General features: G+C 50.1%; 1 pseudogene; it reads right to left on the bottom strand.

The window, feature by feature from the left end:
- Window positions 1-453: 453 nt before the first annotated feature.
- On the bottom strand, window positions 454-9526 carry LOC124662221 (annotated as a pseudogene).
- Window positions 9527-13292: the final 3766 nt, after the last annotated feature.

Here is a 13292-nt window from a genome sequence, read left to right as displayed (position 1 = left end):
CGCCGGTGGGTTTTGGCAGTCAACAGCAGCATACTGAGGAAGAACACTAGAAGTGAGAACAGTAGTAGCACGAGCATCCTCATCTATCCACTGAGTGCAGTCGGTCAGATCCAGCCGGTACGTCGCAACAGCAGTAGAATGCTCCTGGACCTTGCGGTCATAATCAGCCAGAGCAGTATCATTAGCACTCTTGGCTGCATCCTTGACCGCCTGAGTAGCATCGGGGGTAAGGGCAACGGACGTCGGTGCAATAGGCGTCGTAGGAGCAACAGGGCGCGACAGACAGGAGACCTCGCCAGAAAGCACACCCCAAAGACGAAGACCGCGCATGTGGACGCGCATGAAGGCCACCAAATCAGGATAATTCGTGCCATCAAAGATCACCGGGCTGCGAGGAATCGCAACATAGCCCGACGAGGAAGACATTTTTTTCGGAATCAGATCAGATCGGGGTCACACCCGATCGAAACTCACTGCGGGACAGAGGCGGCCGGGCAGAGGTGGGGGCGGGCGACCGGGGCAGCGGAGGCGGAGCAGGCGGCCGGTGCGGGCAGGCCGACGGCAGCCGGCGGTGCGGGCAGACCAGCGGCCAGCTGGGAGGCGGCGGTAAGACGGGGCGGCAGGGCGACGGCCGGGCGGCGAGATGGCCAGGGCGGGACGGCGGGCGAGCCTGTGCGGGCCGACGGCGGAGACGGGCGGCCACGGCGGGACGGCGTGCGAGCCGGGGCGGCCGGGGGCGGAGAGGAGGGCCGGAGGCGGAGAGGAGGGCCGGATGCGGAGAGGACGGCCGGCGGGCGGGCAGCCGGCGGAGACAGCCGGGAGACGGGGAAGAGGCGGCGGCGGCTGCGAGGAGCTAACCTAGTGCTATGATACCATGTTAGAGTAATATGCTTGTTGTATTACCACGGGGGGCAAAGGCCACAATATATAGTACATGTACAGGTGCAAATATGCAGGACGCCCCCTAACATATGCGGAAACTACAATATACAAATATATACTCTAACAGGAAGCTTGCGAAGTATGCGAACGGAGGCAAGGATTCCTCCTCCGGCGGGTCCTGCCACCCCACTTGCCTTCCCGTGTACGACAGCTCGGAGGAGGAGGAGGAGGACGGACGCGGCGCCGGCGCGGCAGCCAACGTTCTCCGCAGGCGACTACGTCCACGACGACCAGGAGGAGGACGTTGTCATCGCACAGGTGGAGGCCATCTCGGAGGTGGAGGCGCAAGCATGCTGGCGCCGGGAGGAGGCCGACGCCGTACGCCAGGTCCGCGAATACGAGGCGGATTGCCGGGAGGAGCGCGTTCACCGCGTCAAGCTCGAGATCGTCGAGCTTGACTCGGAGTAGGAGCTTGACGCCTCGCCTTCCTCCACTACGTTGCCTTCGGGCTTGACGATGCTCGGGGCCGCATTTTGGTCAAAATTAGGTCGTGCAACACTGGCTGTTAATTAATTTAGGTTATTAATATAAATAATGTAAAGTTTAATGCTCAATGGAAGCATTAACTATCATCTATATGTGTTCATAGATGAATTCTCCCGCGAGAATTTAATTTCATTTTTCAGTTCTGATTTTACAATTTCTATTCTGCGCAATTGGCAAAATCAAGCTAACACATGTTTTCGGGAGACTGAATTAGACATTTTCGATTCCAACTTTTTCGGTATCTACTAAAGATGCTCTAAGGAACATCCGACATAAGTACCGGATGTCAGCCAGAAGCAATGTTGAAAACTGTTGAGTACTCTCTACACTATCTTTACATCTGACTATAACAGTCAAATTTACTCATGCAAAGGGAAAATTTCATGTATAATGCAAACGTTCTATGGTATTTCCAGGAAAGAATTTGCATCTAAACCACGAGTAAGTAATTTGACTAGAGATAAGTGTAGTTAGAGACTAAACTTATCAAATAAATAAAATATTAGAAAATCCGAAAAAATTAGAAAAAAAAAGAGGGAGTGAAAGATAATTAGAATAAAATAGGATATAAAAAAATGGCACCGATAACGGATTCTGCCGCGGCAGCACTCGGCAGCCGCCAAGTGATGCCCCTTTAGCACCGGTCCATAACATAAGGGCATCTCCAGCGGCGCGACGCAAACGGACGCTGAGCGACCGTTTGAGTCCGCGGTGACCGGAAATGCGTCTGGGGCCTGTTCCAGCGGGGCGACGCAAAGTGACCGGGCCGTCCGCAGAGACGCAAACCTGGCCCAAATATGCGCCAGGTTTGCGTCTCCGCGGATGCTCGGCGGTCGCTCCGAGTGTCCGCTCGGTCCTCGCGCAGGCCCGCCTGGCAGCGGCACAACTGCTTCGTCTTCCGCGGCATTACTTTCGGGCGGCGCGCTGCAGCCTTTGCAGGGCCACGTTAATGGCGCACCTCGGCTTCCGCGAGCGTGCGCAGCGTCGATGCGTCTTCTCCGCCAGTATGCGGCACCGAGGCGTCGCTTCGGCAGACTGCGGCCGCGTTAAATGGCGATGCCTCGCGTGGCTCGCGGCCGTCGCCTACCTCTGTGCACGTAGTAATGGCGATGCCACGCATGGCGCGGCCGTCGCCCTGCCTCCGCGCTATATATACAGGGGCGCGAGCATCTCATCTCCTCCCCACAAACCCTAGCCGCCGCTGCCGTAGCGCCGCTTCCTCCAAGCAGATCCACCATGAGCAGCGCCGGACGCGGCCAGGCTGCCGCGCCTCCACCTCCACCTTCACCTCCCACTCCACCTCCTCCGGCGTCGAGCTCCTCCGAGGAGTTCGACTCCGAAGATAGCACCGATCTCCTCCACCCGGTCAGGGACGCCGCGGCCCCGGCTGAAGCGGAGAAGGAAGCACAGGAGGAGATGGCGGGCCATGCGGCGTTGGACGCCGAGCTGGAACAGCGCAGGCTGGCGGCTGCCACTGCAGCCGAGAACTCCGACTCGGAGATATCTTGGTCATCCGATGACCCTGATGCGCCGACGCCGGAGGAGAAGGCGGCGGAGCAGCGGGCCCTCGTCGAGTCTTTCGAGACGCTCAAGGACGAGGCCGCCAACGCGAGGCTGGAGCAGTGCCTGCAAGAGGACGCGGCGGCGCACCGAGCCATAGCGGCTGCGCGGGAGGCGGCGGAGAAGCAGGCGACGGAGGGACGCAACGACGGTGCCGGCCCGTCAGGAAGCAAGTAGTCTAGGCTTATAGATCTACTTTGTATAGTTTTTATGCATTTTTACGTACTACTTTGAATGTTTTTAACTATGTTGCAATTCAAAAAATGCGTCGCCCCGGTGGGAGCACATCCAGACGCAAACGGACGAGCGGACAAAATATGTCCGCGGAGCGACACAAACGGACGCTCGCGACCACTTTTGGGCGTCCGAAATGCGTCGCGCCGCTGGAGATGCCCTAACCGTTGCAGCATAAGGAACATCGGACAAAAATTCCAGATGTCGACAGGTAGCAGCAATGTTGAAGACTGTTGAGTACTCTACTACTCTCTACGCTTCTTTACGTCAGACTATGACCAGTCATCTGATTAACTTATGCAACGTGCAAATTCCATGTGTAATGCAAACCTTCTATGGTATTTCCGGTAGGAATTTGGATGTATAGGCGTCCATCGGCATCACATTGCAGTATGTCTGTATGGCAATGTGTGCACAAAGCTTGGTGGATTTCTTCTTCTTCACCTCATCTGTTAGATATGTTAGAAAAAAAAACATCTTATCTCTGTATGTATGTCTCACTTCAAATGAAGATGAAGCAACAAGCCAGCATGATTTGCAGCCACCGTGTTATTGGTGCTCGACAATGTGCATGCCCTAGCACCCCTGGAATTAACAAGAGAGAACTCAGAGAAGTAAATATGATGGTAAATGAACTAGTCAGTAGTACATGAAGAACTAGTGTGTGTGGATGTAGTACCTAACGGCTTGGTAGTACCATGATCCAAATAGGACTGAGCCAGCATATGCCCGAGCTGGACCTGAGCCTGGGTGGTGAGATGCAGGTGGTCGTAGTACTGGAGCGGCAACCCCATGGCGTCGACAAACCCCACGTTCGGAAGTGCGAATCCTTTCTGAGCATCCCTCACGACTTGGGTGTACTCCCCAAGCCCTGACGCGAGTCCAACCTGGATGACGAGGAGATCCGGCATGGCGAGGTCGGCGCGGAGGTCGCGGACGAGCGAGCCCATCCGTTGCCCATACGCGTTAGCGTCCGCCCACCTCACAGTGTCGCTCTCCCCTGGTACCATAGCACGGCTCCGATCCGGCCGCCGGTGGCCAAGGCCGCCCGGGCGCGCCGTACCATGGCCGCGTACAGCTCCGACCCCTTGGCCCACTCCGCGATCCGCGTCCCGCCGGCAGCGCAGGGCACGAGGCCGATGACGACGGAGCTAGAACTGGAGCGGAGCACGGCGTTGGCGAAAGCCATCCCGGGGCCGACACCGCAGGTGCGGTTGCCATCGATGCCCTGGTGCAGCGGCTCCCGCGCCTGCTCCCACCGGAGCGAGGGGGAGAGGCGGAGGACGGAGGGAGACGGCGAGCAGTCCGGGGACGGGATGACGCCGTCCTGTTAAAACGTGTTTGTTAGCACGTTAGTTGGTTAGCTGTTAGTATCCTAACCGTAGTTGATGTATATCTGTATCTATCTCCTGTAAACCTTGTAACGCAAGATATGAGCAATATAAAAGGCAGAGGAGGGCCGGCCGATTGTGCTGTGCTACTCTACACCCAATTTACGTGTTTCTTATGGTATCAGAGCCTGAGATCTAATCTCTGCTCCTCTGCCGTCGTCCCATGTCAAGCTCCGACTCTGAAAGCGAAGTTGCATCTGTCGCTCGCACCATCGCCTGCATCAACATGGCGTCTTCATCGACCGTCGGAGCTCCGATCAGCCTTACGAATCAGATCACGGTAAGGTTGACTGAGGACAATTATCTCTTTTGGCGTGCTCAGGTCCTCCCCATCCTTCGGAGCAATGGCCTCATGTGCCATGTGGGCAAGGACTCCGCACCGCCGGCCGAGATCGTCAATCCCCAGGCGGGGGAAGCCGGTGCGCCGGCGAGAATCCCCAACCCCGCCTACATCGCCTGGTACAAGCAAGATCAGGCGATCCTCACCGCGTTCCTCTCCTCGCTCACGCCCGAGGTATTCGGGATCGTCGTCCTCGCCAACACTGCGGAGGAGGCGTGGACCACGCTCGCCTCCAGCCTCGCGAGCCAATCGACCTCACGGGTCATGCATCTGAGGAATCAGCTCGCCGAGACCAAGAAGCTGGACTCGCCGGCCTCGGTGTACTTCAACAGGATCAAGGCGATCTCCGACACGCTGACCTCCATCGGGCATCCGCTGCGCCAGGAGGAGCTTGTCTCCTATCTCCTCGCTGGCTTGGACGAGGAGTACGACGCCTTCGTCGACCGTGTCTCGAACAGGGAGACACCACTGCCACTCCGCGACGTCTACGCGCAGCTCTGCAACAACGAGCAGCGCCTGGAGGCGCGCAAGGCTCAGCTCCGCGGGGATGTTCACTCCGCGCATCTCGGTCACCGTGGCAACGGTGGCCCACGCTCGTCTCGCCCGGACTTCTTCAAGCCGTCTCCACCGCCCTCGATGCTGCCTACCCCAAGCTTCGTGCGTGGCGATGGTGGTGCGGGGGCTCGCGGGTTCGATCAGATACAATCTCAAGATCGCCCGCGCCCTACGTGTCAATTATGTGGCAAGCTCGGCCATGTAGCATCCAGGTGCTACAAGCGCTTCAAGAAGGACTTTCTTGGCATCGGCAACGACGGGCGCAATAATGGAGATCGCCAGGCTGCTGCAGCCACTCATGGCGGTCACCATGCTGGCAATGGCGGCCAGAACCATGGCGGCCACACTCCCTCGTACGCCATCGACCCTGGGTGGTACGCTGATTCGGGAGCAACCGATCACCTCACCCCGGAGCTTGACAAGCTCACCTTGAAGGAACGCTATGGAGGCAAGGACAAGATCCAAACTGCAAACGGGTCAGGTATGCAAATTCATCATGTTGGTCAATCCACAATTCATAATTCCTCTAGACCATTGCAACTCCGAGATGTCCTCCATGTTCCTAGTGTAACTAGAAACCTCTTATCAGTTCCTAGATTCACTAGAGATAACAATGTCTTCTTTGAGTTTCATCCTTGGTATTTTTTTGTTAAGGATCGGGCAACGAGGGAAATACTCCTTAGAGGAGGAGTTCATGGTGGCCTTTATCGTGTTGATGATCCATCCGTGAGACGCGTTTTCAGCGGGCTTCGAGTGTCACGGGAGCAATGGCATGCACGCTTAGGTCATCCAGCCACACCAGTCGTCAAGCATATTCTCCACAGGAATAAACTTCCGTTAGATTCTTCATCAAATAATGTAATTTGTGACTCTTGTCAACAAGGCAAGAGCCATCAGTTGCCATTTCCTAGTTCAGATCGTGTAATAACGAAACCCCTTGAGTTTATTTATTCCGATGTATGGGGCCCTGCACAAACTTCTGTCAGTGGTCATAGCTATTATGTCAGTTTCATCGATGGCTATAGTCGTTTTTCTTGGTTATACCTCCTTAAGCATAAATCAGATGTTTTCCATATATTTCTTGAGTTTCAGAAGCATGTTGAAAGACTTCTAAGTCATAAAATCATTCATGTACAATCTGATTGGGGAGGTGAATATCTTAAGTTGAACAAGTTCTTTGCTGATCATGGCATATCTCATCGTGTGTCATGCCCACACACACATCAGCAAAACGGCATGGCTGAACGCAAACATCGACATATTGTTGAGACCGGACTCACGCTGCTTGCACATGGGTCTGTTCCTTTTCGTTTTTGGGGTGATGCGTTTAGTACTGCCTGTTTTCTTCTTAACCGTGCCCCAAGCCGTGTTATCAACATGCAAACACCTCTTGAGCGTCTTCTTGGAGAAAAACCAGACTATACCTTTTTTAAGGTGTTTGGTTGCGCCTGTTGGCCCCATCTTCGACCCTACAACAAACGGAAGCTCGAGTTTCGGTCTAAAAAGTGTGTGTTCCTTGGGTATAGTCCACTTCATAAAGGTACAAATGTCTCCATGTTCCCACAAATAGAGTATACATTTCTCGCGATGTAGTATTTGATGAGATGCATTTTCCCTTTTCCAGTCTACCCCACACACCAAATAATTCTGCCATGCACCGTTCCACTCCTACATCTGACCAACTGAATGATTTTGCATATGCACCGAATTTGCTTCCTAACCATGGTACAGGAATCGGCCGTGGAGCGCGTTTGGAGGAAATACCAAACAGTGACGCTGAAGCAAATGACCACGTTGATCACCATGCAGCCTCGGGCGACGCGGACGTTGATCGCCATGCAGATCCCACGTCCCCCGCTCCTCCGTCTCCTGCACGTGGGCCGGGACGCAACGAGCACCAGGCCGAGCCACCATCTCCGCCGCACTCTTCTGCGCAGGCCTCTCCGCATCAGGCTGTCGAGTCCCCTGGGCCGCCGTCAGCTTCTGACTCGGCCCCGGCCCCGCCTCCTCCTGTTCGCGGCGTTGTTACGCGGCTGCGCCACGGCATACGGCGCCCCAAAACACGTACAGACGGTACTGTGGCATGGGTTGCGACATGCATGCCTCCTGCAGATGCAGCATCTGCGGAACCAGTTGATCATCGCCGTGCTCTGCTGATCCCTCACTGGCGAGAAGCAATGCAGCAAGAATTTGATGCGCTGCACAGGAATAAAACCTGGCGATTGGTTCCATGGCAACCTGGTATGAATGTGATTGATTCAAAGTGGGTGTTCAAAGTTAAGCAACGTGCTGACGGGTCTGTTGAAAGATACAAAGCTCGTTTGGTTGCAAAGGGATTTAAGCAACGTTATGGTGTGGACTATGCAGATACCTTCAGTCCTGTGGTGAAGCCCACTACCATTCGTCTGTTGCTCTCTCTTGCTGTTTCTCAAAGATGGCATTTGCGTCAGTTGGATATTCAAAATGCATTTTTGCATGGTATATTGGATGAGGAAGTCTATATGCGGCAGCCACCTGGCTTTGAGGATGATACTCATCCAGGGCATCTCTGTCGCCTTGTGAAAGCAATATATGGGCTCAAACAGGCACCAAGGGCATGGCATGCCAGATTGAGTTTTGTTTTAGGTAAACTTGGCTTTACAGCTTCAGCTGCTGACACATCTCTCTTTATTCGTCAGCGGGTTGATGGTACAGTTTATCTTCTCGTCTATGTGGATGATATCATTGTGGTCAGCACATCTTCTACTGCTAGTACCCAGCTTATTGCAGCATTACGGTCTGATTTTGCAGTTAAAGATCTGGGTCCCTTGCATTTTTTTTCTTGGGACAGAGGTGCTCTGTCAGCCGTCTGGTGGTCTTGTTCTCACTCAGAGGAAGTATGCACATGAACTCCTTCGCCGTGCTGGTATGCAGAAATGCCAACCAGCCAACACTCCCATGACTGTGACTGACCCTCTGAGCTCCTCGGTTGGGATTCCTCTTTTACCTGATGATGCCACTCGATATCGTAGTGTGGTCTGTGGTCTGCAATATCTCACTGTGACTAGACCAGATTTATCTTATGCAGTTAACAGGGTTTGTCAGTACCTTCATGAACCTCGCGATACTCATTGGGCTGCAGTCAAGAGGATCCTGCGTTATGTTCAGTTGACAGTATCTCAAGGACTCAGTCTGCGTCCTTCTCCTGCCAGATTGTTGTCTGCCTTTTCTGATGCGGATTGGGCAGGAGATTCTGATGATCGGCGATCAACGGGGGGCTATGCCATCTTCTTTGGTGGTAATTTGATCGCCTGGAGTGCACGAAAACAAGCCACTGTTTCTCGATCAAGTACTGAGTCTGAATATAAAGCGCTTGCTAATGCCACTGCTGAGATAATTTGGGTACAGTCAGTCCTTAAGGAACTTGGAATTATGCAAGATCGTTCTCCTGTTCTATGGTGTGATAATCTTGGAGCAACATATCTGTCATCTAATCCTGTGTTTCATGCACGGACAAAACACATTGAGGTGGATTTTCATTTTGTCAGAGAAAGGGTTGCTCGAAAATTGCTCCAGATTCGGTTTATTTCATCCAAGGATCAAATTGCAGATATCTTCACTAAGCCTCTTCCTTTACCAGCTTTTCATGCTTGTAGGCGCAATCTCAACCTTATTGAAAGTGGCTGAGATTGAGGGAGGGTGTTAAAACGTGTTTGTTAGCACGTTAGTTGGTTAGCTGTTAGTATCCTAACCGTAGTTGATGTATATCTGTATCTATCTCCTGTAAACCTTGTAACGCAAGATATGAGCAATATAAAAGGCAGAGGAGGGCCGGCCGATTGTGCTGTGCTACTCTACACCCAATTTACGTGTTTCTTACGTCCCACTGCGTGCCCGTCACGCCGCCCCGGCCCGCCATGTTGGACTGCCCCGCCAGGATGAAGATGAGCTTGTTGGAGGGCAGCACGTCGGCGGCCGACGCGTGGCGCGGCGTGGCGGAGGCGACGAGGCAGATGAGGAGAGCCTGGAGAGGAAACATCTCTGGCAGCTCTGTATGCTAGGCTTGCTTGCGGCGGCAACGTTCGGCAGAGCAAGCATTTCAGGGCTCCTTTGATTTGAAGGATAGGAAAAACATAGGAATAGGAAAGGTATAGGATTGGAATGGCATGTCTACTTGAATCCTATAGGAAGATGAAGTTTGTTTGATTGTAGCAAAGGAATTTTTCCATGAGGTATGAGCTAATGTTTTTTTTCCTATAGGAATTACACTACAAGATTCCTATAGGAATTTTTCCTATAGGTTATGTTCCTATGAATCAAACAACATGTGTAGGAAATTTTCCCATAGGAACCAAATCCTACACAATTCCTATGCAAATCCTTTGAATCAAAGGAGCCCTGAATGTGCGAAGAAAAAGGAGAAAGCGTGTTGTGAGGTTGGTCGCTGCCGGCTTTGGCACGTATTGGAGTTCGACCGGAGTCATTCTCAGTGTCAGTGGAATCAACTCAGGGAAAAAAATAATGTTGATATCACCCGGAGTTGGAATTCCTGAAGACATGAATGACAGCAATGGAAAACATTTGCTCTCGGTAGTGTGCCAAATGGATGTTTCTAGCGAACACTCTATGCATAGTGGATAAATCATGGGCAACTTCTTCTTTTTCAGATATTTGGTTGGAAGAATATTATAGTTTAGATATTTCAGATTATTGAGTAATACAGTTGACATGTTTCGCTAATCTAACAAATGCAGAGCAATAATATAGATAGCTTCAATCTTTGTAGCGGTGTGGGTGCATCCAGTAATTAACTTGGGAACAAGTTGCCCTAGTATATGCCATCTTATACAAGTGTCTAGTGGTCCAAAAAAAATATATATTTAGCTCAAACACACGGTCTGCACGCTATGAGGATGAATTATGCATCTTCTCTTTGTTGTATCCTCCTTACAATACTTACAACGATATATTACCTCTTATCTTTGATAGTAAAACATAAAATGTAGATGGTTAAATGTAAATAACAGTAACATAAGAAACGTGCACCAAACTATTTGTGGTAATTACCAGGAAAACATGTATTGTCAAAAACTTTTAAACAAAACATATGGACAACACCTATTAAGAATTTAAAAAGTAAAATTTCACCTATTAAGGATTTAAAAAATCATGTTTAGACTTCTAGAACTTCTTAGGTTTTATGTTAATGTGTTATGTAATATATCAAAATCTAACCAGTATGTCTTATGTATATCATTAAAATTAACATTTTATTTTTCAAAAAAATCATATGCTCCAGTTTCCACTATCACCAACAGAATGAACCAAAGATTTTGATACCAATCCACCCCTAGTGGCAACCGAAAGAGAGAAAATGAAAAAAATGGCAAAGGGAATACAAACGAAAAACATCCACACCTCAAACAAGCTGAAATAGCACCAAGATATCATTTTAGAACACAACTTCGAAAAATTGCAAGGTTTTTTCCAAGGAATATCGGAAATACAAGTCTACATATACGTGGGCGTCCCGGGCCTATCTGGTACGTCCATTCATGCATTGAGATTCGTGCAGCAGCTTCATGCATATTCCAGAAAAGACCCTGCCGTTTACCTCTTTCATGTCATACGTCCCTCCTCTCAACAGTAGACCACTCATCCTTGTTATATTCCAAAATGTTATGAGGAACAACTATGTTTGTTTTCGATCAGTTGGGTACATAATTTGTTCCGTTGTGTATCTACACCGGGATTAATTTCGTTTTTCGGCTGCATCTATTTGTGTCATTCCCCCGTATCTGAACCAACCAAATTTCATCAAAAAAGTCTGAACAAACCAAAGATGGAAAGCTATGTCAAATCCGTACATGTAGCAATTAGCATCCCCCGTATCGGAAGGGAGGAGGCACCATTATCTAGAGGAAGAAATCAAGGAACAAATGGAAGATTATTCAAGATTGAGACCACCAGTTATGCAACAAATCAAGGAACAAATGGAAGATTATTCAAGATTGAGACCACCAGTTATGCAATAAATCAAGGAGATTTTCTTGGAAAGTTCTTTCCGTTTCTGATTAAGCTAGATTCCTTCTAGATTTTATACAATGTTGAAGGAAGAAAGAAGAGGAAACGAGAGTCGGGAAAAAAAAGGAAAACTAACAGGAGATTCTTCAAGATTTAGACCACTAATTATGCAACAAATCACGAATTCCGAGCATAACAGAGAACTGCATCTGGATAAGAAAAAAAACAAAACGAACGGCGCCCATGGCACACTCTGCCGTCGCCGCAACGGTGATGTCCAGGTAGGTTTTCACCGTCCCTCCACCATGGCTCACGCTGCTGTAGCCGCCATGAATGGCACGCCCTCGCTGGTGCACGGCGATGCAGAAGACCTCCGATCTCCTCTTCATCAGCGTCGACGGTCTAGTCGACCAGGCCGTCAAAGAAGAGCAGGCGGCATGGGAGGAGCTCGGCTTCTTCTCAGGGTGGAGTTCAGCGGCGCTGGTGGGGAGGAAAGGATAAGGGGGAGAGAGAAGGTGTGCAAGGTACAGCTCCTTTCTATAGGGGGGACGAAGTGTACAATGTGGTTCTGGATGCAAATATGGTTGCCCACGAATCTTGAAGCTAGTGTCACCCTAGGATAAGCCAGTGACACCCACGTATGTGTAGAAAAACTGCTTTGAAGGAATATGAACAACATCATGACATCTACTCTTATGACTTCTATCATCAGCTTCATCCCATGACGAGTCTTGAGCTTAAATGGGAAGTTTTAGAGTAGTAGTCGAATTCAAATTATCATATGTCTAGAAATATATAATTATTTACTATCGGAGTGTATAAGATATTGCATCTGATGTTGTCCACCGTACACAAGCACGCCTGAGTGTATTTAGTGTCGTGGGTGGGTGTTCTCTCCAAGTGCGTCGCTAATGCAAATATATTTTCTTTATCTTTCTGACCATGGCACAACATAGATTGTAGATAGACTAGGTGTTTTCCAATTAATGACTACTAGAAGGTTAGCTTGGTCCGATTATGTTTAAGGTGTGAAATAATCGACATCGTCAAATGATTTTGGAGAAAGATATTTGTGTGATGTTTGGGTCACTCCAAAGGAAAATTAAGAAAAAAAACATGCATAATTTGCGGCCAACATGTTGTGGGTGTTCGAGAATGTGCATGACCTAGCACCCCCGAAATGGGAGAGGGAAATAAATATGATGCTAATTTAATGTACATGGAGAAGTCGCGCGTGGATATAGTACCTAAGGGCTTGGCAGTACCACAATAACATCTCTAGCAGACCCTCCATTAACTGGTATCGCAAAAGTGATATCTAGTATTACCGGAAACTTGTTTTATGTACAAAATCTTGTTTGGGTAGCACATATATTGAAAATTGCTCCTCAAAATATTGTGGACCCACTTGTCAGATTTTTTCTTATATCTTATGTTATTTGTGCTACCAAGAAATTTTGTACAATAATCACAATAGGACCGAGCCAGCATCAGTAATGCTACACTTACAGAAGAAGGTTACGGAATTTGCTTACGGACGCCTCCGTGGCATTAATCAATTGGGTAGACTTATGATGGTGGGTCCAAGAGAATTCAGCTAGAGAAACAACCGCAGGCCAGCATATGCCCGAGCTGCACCTGAGCCTGGTGGTGAGATGCAACTGGTCATCCTGAAGCGGCATCCCCATGGCGTCAACAAACCTTATGTTCGGAAGTGTTAATCCTTTTTGAGCCTCCCTCATGACTTGGGTATGCTGCCCGACACTTGACGCGAGGCCAAC

The sequence above is a fragment of the Lolium rigidum genome, chromosome 6 (assembly GCF_022539505.1).
Source record: "Lolium rigidum isolate FL_2022 chromosome 6, APGP_CSIRO_Lrig_0.1, whole genome shotgun sequence".
Taxonomy (NCBI): Eukaryota; Viridiplantae; Streptophyta; class Magnoliopsida; order Poales; family Poaceae; genus Lolium; species Lolium rigidum.
Note: the sequence above shows the minus strand (reverse complement) of the source record. Positions and strands in the feature narration are given on the sequence as shown.